The sequence below is a fragment of the Mirounga leonina genome, unplaced genomic scaffold (assembly GCF_011800145.1).
Source record: "Mirounga leonina isolate KUSES-001 unplaced genomic scaffold, KU_Mleo_1.0 Mir_125, whole genome shotgun sequence".
Lineage (NCBI taxonomy): Eukaryota > Metazoa > Chordata > Mammalia > Carnivora > Phocidae > Mirounga > Mirounga leonina.
In genome coordinates, this window is record NW_023270305.1 from 31,827,931 (window position 1) to 31,841,233 (window position 13,303).

General features: G+C 45.6%; 1 protein-coding gene across 8 annotated transcripts in view; it reads left to right on the plus strand.

The window, feature by feature from the left end:
• ST3GAL5 (ST3 beta-galactoside alpha-2,3-sialyltransferase 5) overlaps positions 1 to 13,303 on the plus strand; it is a 50,563-nt gene that overhangs the window by 3,316 nt on the left and 33,944 nt on the right. The window lies entirely within an intron of this gene.

The window sequence follows — 13,303 nt, forward strand, 5'->3', positions numbered from 1 at the left end:
CCTTCCTTCCTTCCTTCCTTCCTTCCTTCCTTCCTTCCTTCCTTCCTTTGGCATATACAATAGAAAAGTAGACATACTATAAGTGTACTGTTCACAAATTCTCCAAACTGAACACAGCCATGCACTCAGATCAAGAGGCAGGAGCTCCCCATGTGCTCCCTTCCGGTCCCTACCTCCCCAAGGATAACCCGCACCTGACCAAGGATCCTGCAGTGTCTGCCATCTTTCCTCATGAGTAAGGTTTCTGATATTCACTCGTGACACTGCCTCTCGTTGTAGTGTGCTCACTCTCCTGGCTGATTTTGGTCATTGGGTGAATAATATATCATGTATTTATCTGTGCACTGTTGATGGACATTTGGGCAGTTTCCAGCATTTGGCTATCACACATAACGCTGTTGTGACTGTTCTCGTACCTATCTTTGGTATACATTCCTGATGGGGGTATAATAGGTGTGTGATAAAGGGGTCATGGGTTGTGTGTATACTTAGCTTTGGGAGCTGCAGGCAAAGCTATTTTATTCCAATTTTTGAATAATTACATTGTTATTAGTATAGTGATCAATATGGTTATTAAATGGTAATTAGTGGTTACTGTTTATTAGTATAGTGTTAGTACACCCTTCTATTAGCTGATGAGTGCAACATTGACTTTTCACCAAGGAGACAGGCAGGAGTCCTACCAGGAGTCATGATCCGTTTCTACCTGGCTATGCCCCATATGCTTTTGGCAAGTGCAGTCACCTCCATGTCCCAGTCACCCCTGAGTCAGGCAGCAGGACAGGCTGAGCTGTGGGGAGCCCAAGAACAGTGTTGTCAGGGAAGAATTTCTCTGGCCAAACTGCTTTACCTTATCTCAGCTCTCAGCCTTCTTGCTGCAAACACTTCTGGGAACCTCTTCTCCCTCTGCTTTTGTAATATTGTACTTTCTGTACCTGTTTCTACTTCTCTGACCTGCCTTCTCTGTACTTCTGGATTCTTCTCTGTACTTCTGGATTTCTGTATTTCTGGAATTCCCCCACATCCTAGAGGAGAAGCCCATTTCTTGGTTGGTCTTTTGAGGCCATACAAGGTATTTTAGTTCTCTTCTTACGGCATGGAAAAAATATCCAGGATTAAGTTATTGGATGGCTCACCAACTCCTATAACCTAAGAATCCTTCTTTTCCCTTCAAGTTTTTAGTATTTGGAATCATAATAGTTAAGTATCATATGATATGACTTGATTAATTCAAAGAGAGAAAATTGATAAAAATAACAAATAAAAAAGCTCTACTTTAGTGGAATAATAGTTCCGCCTTTTGAACATAAGGCTGTTTTTAATACTAAGTGTCATTTTCATAATTAAAGGCTTAAATGTATTGAATTCAGAGCAGAAGTAGTTGTTCTATTGTATGTGTAGAATTCCTTCTTCCCTGGCCACCTTTTCTCAGCTTCTGCTTTTTTATCCTCTTCTGTCTTATCTTCACCTCCTTTCTGCTTTTCACAAGCATCTTGGTCTCCTTTCCTATCTAGACTCCAGCAGCAAGAGAGAAAGACAGAGTATGGTACTTTAACAAGTCTGCCAACCCTCTCCTCTCTTTGCTTGTTATTTTCTATACTCAAGTCCTTAGTCTTCCAGGACTTGGTGGTTGGTGCAGGCTCCTTGCTTATCCTTTCTCTAGACCAGTGCTGTCCAGTGGAAAGATAATCCAAGCCACACATAATTTAAAATTTTCTAGTAGCTACATTTAAAAAATTAAAAAGAAACAGTACATCAGAGTTTCAGTTTCTGAATAATATAAGAATTTCTAAACTCTTATGCACCTAATAACACAGCTTCAAACTATATAAAGTAAAAAGTAACAGAAGGATAAAAAAAAGTTGACAAATCTGCCACCATAGTGGGAGATTTTAGCATACATCTTTGAGTAACTGATAGAACAAGTTGACTGAAAACAAATAAGGGATTATTCCAACAAACAATAAGCTTAATCACACTGATTATATAGAAAACATGGTCCCAGCAAGTGAAGATTATACTTTGAGTATATACCTGGTCATGAAATAAGTCCTAACATATTTAAAAGAATCAGTATCATACAGACCAAGTTCTCTGAACATAATGCAACTAAATTATATCCATTTTAAAAGATGCTTTGAAAAATTTGAAAATTTCAGTTTGAAAATATTTAGATTTGAAAGATTAATAATAATAAACATATATGTCCAAACTTGTAAGATGAGTTGTACACCTAAAAAAACTTGTGAGGTGCAACTAACTTGGTATTTAGGAGGAAATGTACAGTCTTAATTGCTCATATTAACAAGAAAAATGGCAAAAAGTAATGATTTAATTAGCTAAAGTAAGAAGTTAGGAACATAACAATTAAAATAGATCCAATGAGGGGTGCCTGGGTGGCTCAGTTGGTTAAGTGTCTGCCTTCTGCTCAGTTCATGATCCTGGGGTCCTGGGATTGAACCCTGCATCAGGGCCTGCTTCTCCCTCTTACACTCTCCCTGCTTATGCTCTCTCTCTGTCAAATAAAAAAAAATTTTTTTTAAGTAGATCCAATGTAATAGAAAAAAGGAAACTTTAAAAAAACAGGTGAAATTAATATATATATTTTTAAGTAGGCTCCACGCCTAGCATGGAGCCCAGCTCGGGGCTTGAACTCATGACCCTGAGATCAAGACCTGAGCTGATATCAAGAGTTGGACGCTTAACCTATTGAGCCACCGTGGCACCCCATGAAATTAATTTAATTTAATTTTTCAAATAAGATTTTATTTATTTATTTGAGAGAGAGAGAATGAGAAAGAGAGAGAGCATGAGAGGGGGGAGGTTCAGAGGGAGAAGCAGACTCCCTGCTGAGTAGGGAGCCCGATGCGGGACTTGATCCTGGGACTCCAGGATCATGACCTGAGCCGAAGGCAGTTGCTTAACCAACTGAGCCACCCAGGTGCCCCTAATTTAATTTAATTTTTTAAAGATTTTATTTATTTATTTGACACAGAGAGATAATACAAGCAGGCGGAGCAGCAGGTGGAAGGAGAGGGAGAAGCAGGCTCCCCACTGAGCAGGGAGCCCGATGTAGGGCTCGATCCCAGGAGCCTGGGACCATGACCTGAGCCGAAGGCAGACGCTTAACCAACTGAACCACCCAGGTGCCCCTGAAATTAATTTTAATAATATATTTTAGTTAACCCAATATGTCCATTATATTATGAAATTAATATAAAAATTGTTAATGAGCTATTTAAATTCTTTTGTTCATACTAAGTCTTCAAAGCCCGGTGTGTATCTTACTTATATAGAGCACATCCTGATTTGGTTTGGCCACATTTGAAGTACTTAACGGCCACACGTGGCTAGTGGCAACTGTGTTGGACGGCACAGCTCTGCATCTTAGCCTGTAAACATTGAGCTGATTTGTCTTGATAAAGGGGGCAGTCAGAGCTAACTCTGGTGGTGAGATTCACTTGTCTGCCAAGCAAATAATAGGATCATAGGAATCTAGCAGTGTTTTTTGGTTGGCAAAGAGGGAGTGTGCTCTTTGTGAAAATCTTGTTAAACTCACCCCCCCTCCCAACAAACCCACATGCTACAACACATAGATAGGACAGAAAAAAAGATAAACGCTCTCCTGACTCACTTTATCCTCACCTGTTCTAGACATGTTTTATATATGTACGTCACGTTTTTTTATATATGTCATTTTATATATTTATATATGTCAACTCACTTAATTTTCACAAAAGCCATATGAGTTTGGTGTCATTATTATCCCCATTTTACAAATGAGGATTTGGAGGCTCAGAGAAGTTAAGAAACCAAGAAACTATAGGGGCAGAACCTAGAGGAAGTGTCTAGGGGGCATTCTGACTCAGGCCGTCTGACCTGGAGATGGTAAGGAGGCAAATGCATCCCTCCCATGCCTGAGAACAGCTCCTGTCACCATTCTTGAGGAGGTCACCTGTGGTGGCTGAGATGGCTCTGTTCCCTGTCCAGGTGGTGCGTTCCCGGCACACCATCATCACTCCCGAGTCTCCACCGCAGCCTCCTAACTGGTCTCAGGGCACAAGAGGACTTCCCCATCTCCATTCTGACCTCAGGAGAGGTCTCTCCAAAATCCAATTCCAGTTAACTCCCTGCCCCCCACCCCCACCCTGTTGCTCCTTTTATCTTGGGATAAAATTCCAACCTGCCATGGCATGGCCTGCTTCTTTTTTCCAGCTTCTGTCGGCACATTATTCCTTCCTGGGCCGGACCTTCAGACACTCCATGAGAAGTTTTCCCCTCGGTGCCTGCTGTCCCTGCCCAGGTGACACCTGCCTGCCCACATCCACCAAGTCCTACTCCTTCCTTCCCAGGAGGACCTTTCTAACGCCTTCCCAGACACACACCCCTCCCCAAATCTAAGACATCTTGCAGTGCAGCCCTCATGTCCCATGTAGAATAAATTGGAAAGAAGTACTATGAAAATAATGACACTGGTGGTAAATCTACTTGTCTGATTTTTAAAAAGATTATGAGAGCCTCTGGAAAAGACACTATGTCTGTGTTGCTAGTGCTGTAGCCCCAGGCCCATACTCCAAGCCTGATTAAAACTGCTTATGTGGGCGCCTGGGTGGCTCAGTTGGTTAAGCGACTGCCTTCGGCTCAGGTCATGATCCTGGAGTCCCGGGATCGAGTCCCACATCGGGCTCCCTGCTCGGCAGGGAGTCTGCTTCTCCCTCTGACCCTCCCCCCTCTCATGTGCTCTCTCTCTCTCATTCTCTCTCTCAGATAAATAAAATCTTAAAAAAAAAAAAAAACTGCTTATGTGAGTGGTAGTGTGCCTGCTTAGGGGCCTGCCCAAATAATGGCTTCCCAAATATTTGGAGTAAAGAGTAAAAGGGATGTGTATGGGGTGCAAAAGGAAAGTCTCTGTTTTAGCCATGCCTCTTATAGACCTAAATTTGTATTGTTGGTTTTAAGAGTTCAAACATATTTCACTTGTTCTGAGCTTAAAGTGGCCCAACCAAAACTTTCCTTTTCCTTCTATCGGATTGTTTCCGCTCCTTCAGTCTCAAAACTGCCAGGGCCTGCCAAACTTCGGGTTCTAGTTGTGGTCCCTCCAGTTCCTTTTCTAGGGTCATTACCGCCTTCTGATTTGGGTTGTACGTGACTAGTCTGCTTCTCCTAGGACAACAAGGCTTATCAAATCCTGGATTATTGCGTGAACTGCCTGTCGAATCCTTCACCTTCCCTTCCCTACTCACAGGGATCCCTGAGGAGTATTGCTCAGGTCTGGTTTCGTGATGTCTCTTCATAATGCCAGGACTTAGGAATCCGACCCTTTTGTGTCTTTTGGGGGGCAGGGGAGGATCTTGGTTCTTTTAGAGCTTGCACGCACACTTTCCCATCATCTCATGCCCTGTGTCTCTCATTTTACTCAGGTTTGGGGGTAGGTCCCCATGTTGGAGCCTGTTTATGTTGGGTCCTAGAGTTGCTTTTGTTAACTGTCAATTCTACTGATTTTCATTTTCTCCTATTTCTTATTCAGTCCAACTACTTGTATTTTCTTTAAATCAAGAGGGAAATCTTCCGTTAAAAAGGTAGTTTCTAGGGGCACCTGGGTAGCTCAGTCGGTTAAGTGTTTGCCTTTGGCTCAGGTCATGATCCCAGGCTCCCTGCTCAGCAGGGAGTCTGCTTGTCCCTCTCCCTCTGCCCCTCCTCTCCCACTTGTGCTCTCTCTTGCGCGCTCTCTCAAATAAATAAATAAAATCTTTTTAAAAAAGGTAGCTTCTAGGTTTTGCTTTGTTTGTGGTATTCATGGGCCCGCCACAGACTTGTTCTCCGGGAGCATATTTTGCATGTATAATTTGCTGCCACAGGGCCCCCCCCGGAAAGCTATTATGTAAGGTGTTTTCTTAGAGCCTGGAGGGACCCAAAAAGGAGGGGCAGTTCTATGAGCAGTTTTCCTCCGTTTACTCCAGCGTCATGTCTCATTCCCTCTGGCCTCCTCCTCTGAGGGGTACCCCCACCTCCGCCATTAAATCATCTCAGAGAATGGTGGAATGGTGGCGCTGTGTGGCGCCCTCTTGCATGGGCTTTGCTTTTTTCCTTCGCATTACTGGCCTGAGTTTGTTCGTGCAGGCTGGATCTCAGCTGGCTGGGCACTGGAGGAACAGCCCCTGCTGGCTCGGTCGCCAAGTTCCCTGTGGCATCTTCCTCCACGTCTCGTGATCAGCCTCCTCCTCACTGCCTCTGCTCTGGCTCGGCTCCCCCATCACCCCCAGCAGCGGCGACCTCTGTGACCTCTCCCTTGACCACCCTCTCCCTTGGCTTCCTTCATCCCAGTGTGAGCTGGCCACCCGGGCTCCAGAACCACTTAGGGCCGCCTGGCGCCCCCCCCTTGGGGCCCACTTGGAGGGCCTGGTTCCTTCTCAGCCCTATCTTCTGCCACTCTCCAGGTCCCCTGTGATGGGGCCTGAGCCTGCCTCTCTGGGCATTTTGGCATGGCCTTCTTTCCATCTGGAATGCCTGTTCCTCTCTTCTGTCTCCTCTAAAGTCTTGCCCGCCCTTTAGGGACTCATTTGCCCATCACCTCCCCAGGGAAGCCTCCCTGCTGTCTGTGATGCAGGTGACAGTTCCTGGCTGCCCCTCTGTCGTGGCGCTATTTGGTGTTTGGGGTATTAAGGTATTTTTGCTTTTCCTGGCTGGATTATTCATTTAAAGAAGAAAGGGGCCGTGCCATATTTATCTTTATATCCCCAGTGCCTGGTGCTTTATTAAATGTTTATTTAAAGGATTATTAGGGAAATAAAGCGAATTATCCAACAGTATGCACCAGCCCTCCGCCACTGGGCTCTGCAGGAGAATTAAACCCTACTACTCTAAGGCAACCATCATAGGTAATGAATTAACTTCTCTTCTGTGCTTCTGGAATGATTCTAGTTATAGTCCGTCCTTGGGAGAACTGAGAAAATAGGTATTCAGATCCTTTTCTGTTGGGCCTAATTCTCCAGTGGAACCCAGCTTGAAGAAGGCTGGTGTAGACAGCTTGATCCACGTCCTGATAAAAATATACATATGCCAAGAGCAAAGACTGACGGAAGATAGACCAGAATGTTAACAGTTGTAGATAGATATCACCGAGTTGTAGTATGATAACCAGGATGTGATTTCAAAATGTTCTTTCTGCCGTTAAAGAATTTCTGAAGTTTCTCACTTTGTGATAATAGAGCTGTAAAAAAAATACTTCTTGAATAAACCAAGTCAGAGTTCCTAAACCTGACTGTGGCTCATCTAAGGCAGCAGAGAGTTGGGGTGTTTGTTTCCAGATACACCTCCCTGCGCCATGCCGCGGCACGCCTCGAATCACCGAGCTGAGCCCCTCAGCATTGCCCCCGGAGAATCGGGCCTTGGGGTGGGGATGACTTTAGCCGTCAGCTCTCTGGACGTGGGTGTCTCTTTTTGCTGCCACCGGATACCTTGTGAATTGAAGGGCTGAGTTTCTGGCAGGTGTGGCTCACCAGGAGAGAGACTAGCATGCTCATGGACACTCACCTATATTCTCAAAAGTAAATTTAGCAGTGTTTTTGTTTTTTCTCCTTAATTGCTAAGAGTGAACTTAACCCAGGGTTATTTGAATTAAGTCTCACATGCTAATTCTTGCTCATGAATCCCTGCTTCAACCAGCCCTAGTTTTTTCCCTGAAGTTTGACCTTATTTGTCCTCACACAGGATTTTACCCTTACTGGGGCGAGAATCCACCAGTGTGTGCTGAAATAGGTATTTGATGAGGAAGAGGGCATTTACTTTGTCTCTAAGTGTCGTCCATCAAGTTACTTATTAGTTACAAAGGAAAGATAGTAACTTGACAGTGGCGAAACCTGCCTTCCACCACTTCAACCAATTGATCAAATTTAACATCACCATCAGCGGGACAGATCAACATCGTATGCCCCTTGAGAAAATGCATCGAGAGGAGCCCAGCATTAATCTGTGATATTTCAGCCAAAAATGTATAACTTGAATCTAATCATGAAGTAGACAAATCTCAACTGAGGGCCATCCTACAAAAGAACTGGCCTGTACTTTTCAAAAAATGCCAAGGTCATGAAAGATACAGCAACTATTTCAGGGTAAGGGAGGTTGAAAAGATATGACAGCTGAATGCCACACGCGGATGCTTTTTGCTCTAAGACCATTATTGGAACTACTCAAGAAATTTGTATCAGGTCTTTAGATGGTATTGAAGCAACAACAATTTCCTGATTTTTATCATTATATTGAGGTTGTGTAAGGGAATATCCCTGTCTTTACAAAATACTAAAATATTTGGCAGGGGGGAATATGTCGTTTTCAACTCCTTTCAAACAGTTAAAAAGGTAACGTGCATATTATATTATATAGAATGATAGAGAGCAAATGTGGTAGGTTGTTAACAGTTGGGGAGTCTGGGTGAAAGGTATATGGGAATTTTTTGTATTGTTCCTGCAATCTTTCTGTCATTCTGAGGTTATGTCGAAAAATAGAGTTTAAAAACTCAGAAGCCTGCAGGTCGTCGTACTATGGCCAGTTTAGCAACAGAAGGCACATGGGGGCTTTTCAGGGGCTCCCCTTTCTGTGGTCATTAATGAAGTCATTTTCCACCACACTGAGCTCTCTTCACCATTGGCTTGGCCCCCCCTGGTATCGGCGGAAAACAGGGTGGAAGTGCATTAATAGAGCAGGTTCTGCCGACAGGAGGCTTGCTTTCTTCCGGGGTCTGCCGCTCCTGTTCCAGAGACTTCACTCAGTGGTCCTCAGGTAGCTGGTCCACCACCAGCTCTGGTCCACGCATTTAACTTGGTTTAGACTTCACTCCTGCTCCCACCCCCACCCAACCTACCACTGTCCTGGAGAAGAGGCTTCCCAGGCAGAATGTAACTTCAGAAATATATTTAAACACAGTGAAGAATGTTGATGCATGAGATCAGCGCACTTCACCAAGATGCTTTGGTCTAGCGCTTGCCAGCAAATAAGGCACTGGGCCCTCCGAGGGTGCACTTTGCCCAAGGCCTTGGCACCAGCCCGTTAAAGATGGGCCTCCCTCCTGCCTTGACAGACCCTCAGGTTGTATGTTTTGGCAGAAATCCTGCATTTGGGTGCCTGAGTGGCTCAGTTGGTTAAGCACTGCCTTCGGCTCAGGTCATGATCCTGGAGTCCCAGGATCGAGTCCTGCATCGGGCTCCCTGCTCGGCGGGGAGTCTGTTTCTCCCTCTGACCCTCCCCCCTCTCCTGCTCTCTCTCTCTCATTCTCTCTCTCAAATAAATAAATAAAATCTTTAAAAAAAAAAAAAAAAAGAAAGAAATCCTGCATTTACTATGTTCTGCGTGAGGAGGGGGTCCTTTTCCAGCCCCCACTGCATTTTATGCCATTGAGGGCCACCGTCCATGCTGTGGCTGGAGTCTCTCCTGGGGGCGGGGGGCGGGGGGCAGGGGCAGTGCTTGGATTCCGAAGGGGAGCTCTGAGTTAGGGCCTGAGGAGGGTGTGTGGGTGGGTCTGCATATCAGAATTTGCAGAGAGGAGTTCCTGGGAAACTGTCCAGCCCCAGGGAACAGAATATGATAAGAACACTGAAGCTTCTGTTCCTCCTTACTGTCTGTCTTTCCCTTCCAGCCCTCCTTTCCCAGAATTTCCTGTCCCCCAGCCCCCATTCCATTTTCTCCACTCTGGGTCCGTCCCCCCCTTTCCCTATTATTTTTTTTCAATCCATCTCCCTCCACTTATTCCAGCTTCCTATTTCTCTCTCCTAAATGGTCATAATGTATGAGGGTCCATTGAATCAGCTAAGTTTTATGTTTCTTGTTCTTATCTGAAAAGTAGGTGAGACTCATAAATTTTAGTGGAAGAAGAGGCAGTAGAAATGTTCTCATCTGAACCTGCTTTTTATGTATTAGCAAACATCCTGAAAGGTGTGACTTGGCCATTATCAAACTGCCTAACTGTTGACTATTTATCTCTTTCCTCTCCTCTTAAAAAACAAAACAAAACAGATCCAGCTGCCCCTTTTACTTCTCACGGTGATGGGTGGGACAGTCATTTGACTTGGTTTATCTCCCTTCCCCAACACACACACACACACACGCACAGTGATTCCCATCCCTGTTCTCCGTGCATCAGGCATGTTCTGGACACTTTGCAAATGCCCAGTGATTGTGATATCTGGACACAGGGAAGGATCTGGTTTTCACGTCTGCCTCTTGTTAGGACCATGGTGACTTTGGGTTAGCTGTTCTGCAGGGACCTGGATGCCTTCAGCAAGGGTTTGGTTCCTTTTCTGTGCTAGGTATGTTGTAGGTCTTGAGGTTATAGCAGTGAATGAAATCGCCAGGCCCCCTTTTCTAGGAAGCTTATATTTAGTGGGGAGAGCAGACAGGCAAATATGTATGAATGGTAATGAGTGCTGTGAAGTAAAGCAGAAGTGAATAACAGGGCTCAGGGTGGAAATACTATTTTACAAGGAAGGTGATTTTTGAACAAAGACCAGAATGAAGAGGGTGAAGAAGAGAGCCACCTGGAGGTGGGGTGGAGGCAAATGAAGACCCTAAGGTGGGGTGGGGGTGGGAGCAGGAGGCCTCTAGGCTGAAGGGGAGTGAGGAGGAGGGCAATAGGAGAGAGAGGTGGGGAGGGGGAGAGGGCTCTGGATTTGACCCTGCAGGAGGCGCTGCCCTGTCAACATCTTTGTCACTTCAGTAAAATCTTGGAGAAATACCATGTGTAGTTCCTGGGCATGTTCTAATTTTGGAGAATGTTTATGTATTCCAAGGACTCAGAATTAATTGCCTTAGCACTTTTTTTAAAAAAAAAGATTTTATTCATTTATTTGAGAGAGAGAGAGAGCACGAGCTGAGGGAAGAGGGAGAAGGAGAGGAAGAAGCAGACTCCCCCTGAGCAGGGAGCCAGATGTGGGGCTGGGGCTCGATCCCAGGACCCTGGGATCATGACCTGAGCCAAAGACAGCCGCTTAACCGACTGAGCCACCCAGGTGCCCCTGCTTTAGCGCTTTTAAACATGTAAAAGGCCAGCAATTGAATGACAGTAACGATGTACTCTCAACCTTAGAGGAATACTGGTTGATTAGCAGGAGATTTAAAAAGCCTACCTCAGAATCACTGACGTGCTTGCATTTTGGTTGGTGGTCAAAATTAGTAGAGTGTGGACTGCATTCATGAAGCAGCACTTCTATTTTTCATTTCAGAAGACAGGTTCTCATATAACTGCACACTTTGTAGAAGGATCTGAAAATCTTTAGGCTAAAGATGTAGCCTTAATCTGTTGTTAATTACAGCTATGAGGCACTTGCTGCAGTTTTCAAAGTGCCACACCCACATAACTCCGGGGAACTTGCTTAAAATGCACATTTGGCATCCTTCCTTGGTCCTACCAGGTAGGACATTCTGGGGGTGAGGTCTGGGACTCGCATCCTTCACAGCGCTCTCCAGTGGTTCTTGGGCCTGGTCAGCTTGCAGATCCACTGGCCAGGGCAGTGGGGAGGCATTGATGATTTATTTATTTATTACTATTTACTTAAACAATAGACATTCATTTCTCAGTTCTGGAGGCCAGGGAGTCCAAGATCAAGACACTGGCAGATCCTGTGTCTGGTGAAAGCCCCTTCCTGGTTCTCACCTGGCGGAAGGCACTGGTAAGTTCAGTTGCACAAATCTAGAAGACTGGAGATGACTGGGTGTGGTCTCAGCAGCAGAGTTCAAACCTGCACTTCCTTTGTGGTTTTGAAATCACGGGTGAAATTTCATATTCCTAAAAGACAAGTAAGACACTGCCTGCCCAGTAGAACCAGGAAAGGACCGTGCAGTTTCCCCCCCTTCAGTGGTGGGAGTGGAGTGGGGTGGTTAAAGGTGCTCTGCGTGGGTCACTTGGATCCAGGAAGGAGTGCGCGCCTTCCATCCCCACGCACACCTAAGAGCTCCGCTCTGCAGGCTGGTGCTCTGCCCTCCCGGCTCTGTGAGTGCAGGCCTGTGCCTGTCTGTTGGCTGGCACGTCGTACAGGTGAGACATGATCATTTACCTTGATGAATCAGGTTTCTTCAGGCCAAGCCCCCCAAACCAAACATTAAGAAGACTAGATACTGAAACTCAAGTATCTTCAATTTGTAGTCCACAGTCTTTGAGTTTTTAGTTTTTGCAGTGAGTTTAATAACCCTTAATACTTCAAATGTGGAGATGTTTGGAATTTTAATATAGACAATGATTTTATTCCAGTGGATAAAGCTGGGGGCAGTTTTGCCCCCCCCCCGGGGGGGGACATTGGGAATGTCTGGGGACAGCTTTGGTTGTCACAGCTGGGGGAGGGGGAGGACCAGGGATGCTACTAAACATCCTACACGAGACACCCTACATGAGATTGTCTTCTACATCAAAGAATTACCCAGTCCCAAATGTCAGTAGTTCTGAGGTAGAGAAACCTTGCAAAAGATCAATTGCATGCCTCTTTTTTTTTTTAAGATTTATTTATTTGATAGAGTGTGTGAGAGGGAGGGACAGAGGGAGAGGGAGAGAGAATCGCAAGCAGACTCCCCACTGAGCATGGAGCCCAACGTGGGGCTCAACCCCATGATCCTAAGATGATAACCTGAGCTGAAACCAAGAGTTGGATGCTCCACCAGCTGACCACCCAGGCACCCCCAATTGCGTGCCTATGTGTGTTACATCTTAGGATTCTAAGTGAGCTTTCATACAAACAAAAATTTCCACAGCTAGAACTGGTTTGGAATTAGCCACCTAGATTGTCTGCTTGGGTAGACAAGGAGGACAAATTGACTTCTGGAATCAGTAGGAGAGGAGTAACATGTCACCAAGAGCTCTGGAAGGTACAGGTAAGGCCCTGGACTGGTGTAGTCTTGAGCTTTTCTGGCTAAAACGCTGCGCCCCTACTCTCCGCTGCCTCTCCCTGGAGGGTGAGGGTAGGAGAGAGTTGAGTGGAGAACTTCACTTGGACCCACTGCTCCCCAGTTCCTGGCCCCCAGCCCTGCCATGTTTGTCCTGTGCCCACAGATGGGCCTTGGCAAGCTGGCCTAGGGAGTGAGCTCTGTGACTAAATCGTGTCTGTGTCTGTGCTGAACAGTGTCCTTGCTCCCATGGCCCTCCCCACACCGCTTTGGATACGTTCCTGTTATCACTTCCCTCGACCTTGGGTTTCTAGAAGGTGGGGACTCATTCCAGACTCAGTCTGTCAGGCCATCTCTGCATTCTCACAGAATCAATGAAATGGACTTTTAGAAATCACCCTTTTTGGTGCGGGCAACCATATTACTTGTTTAGGGTAAA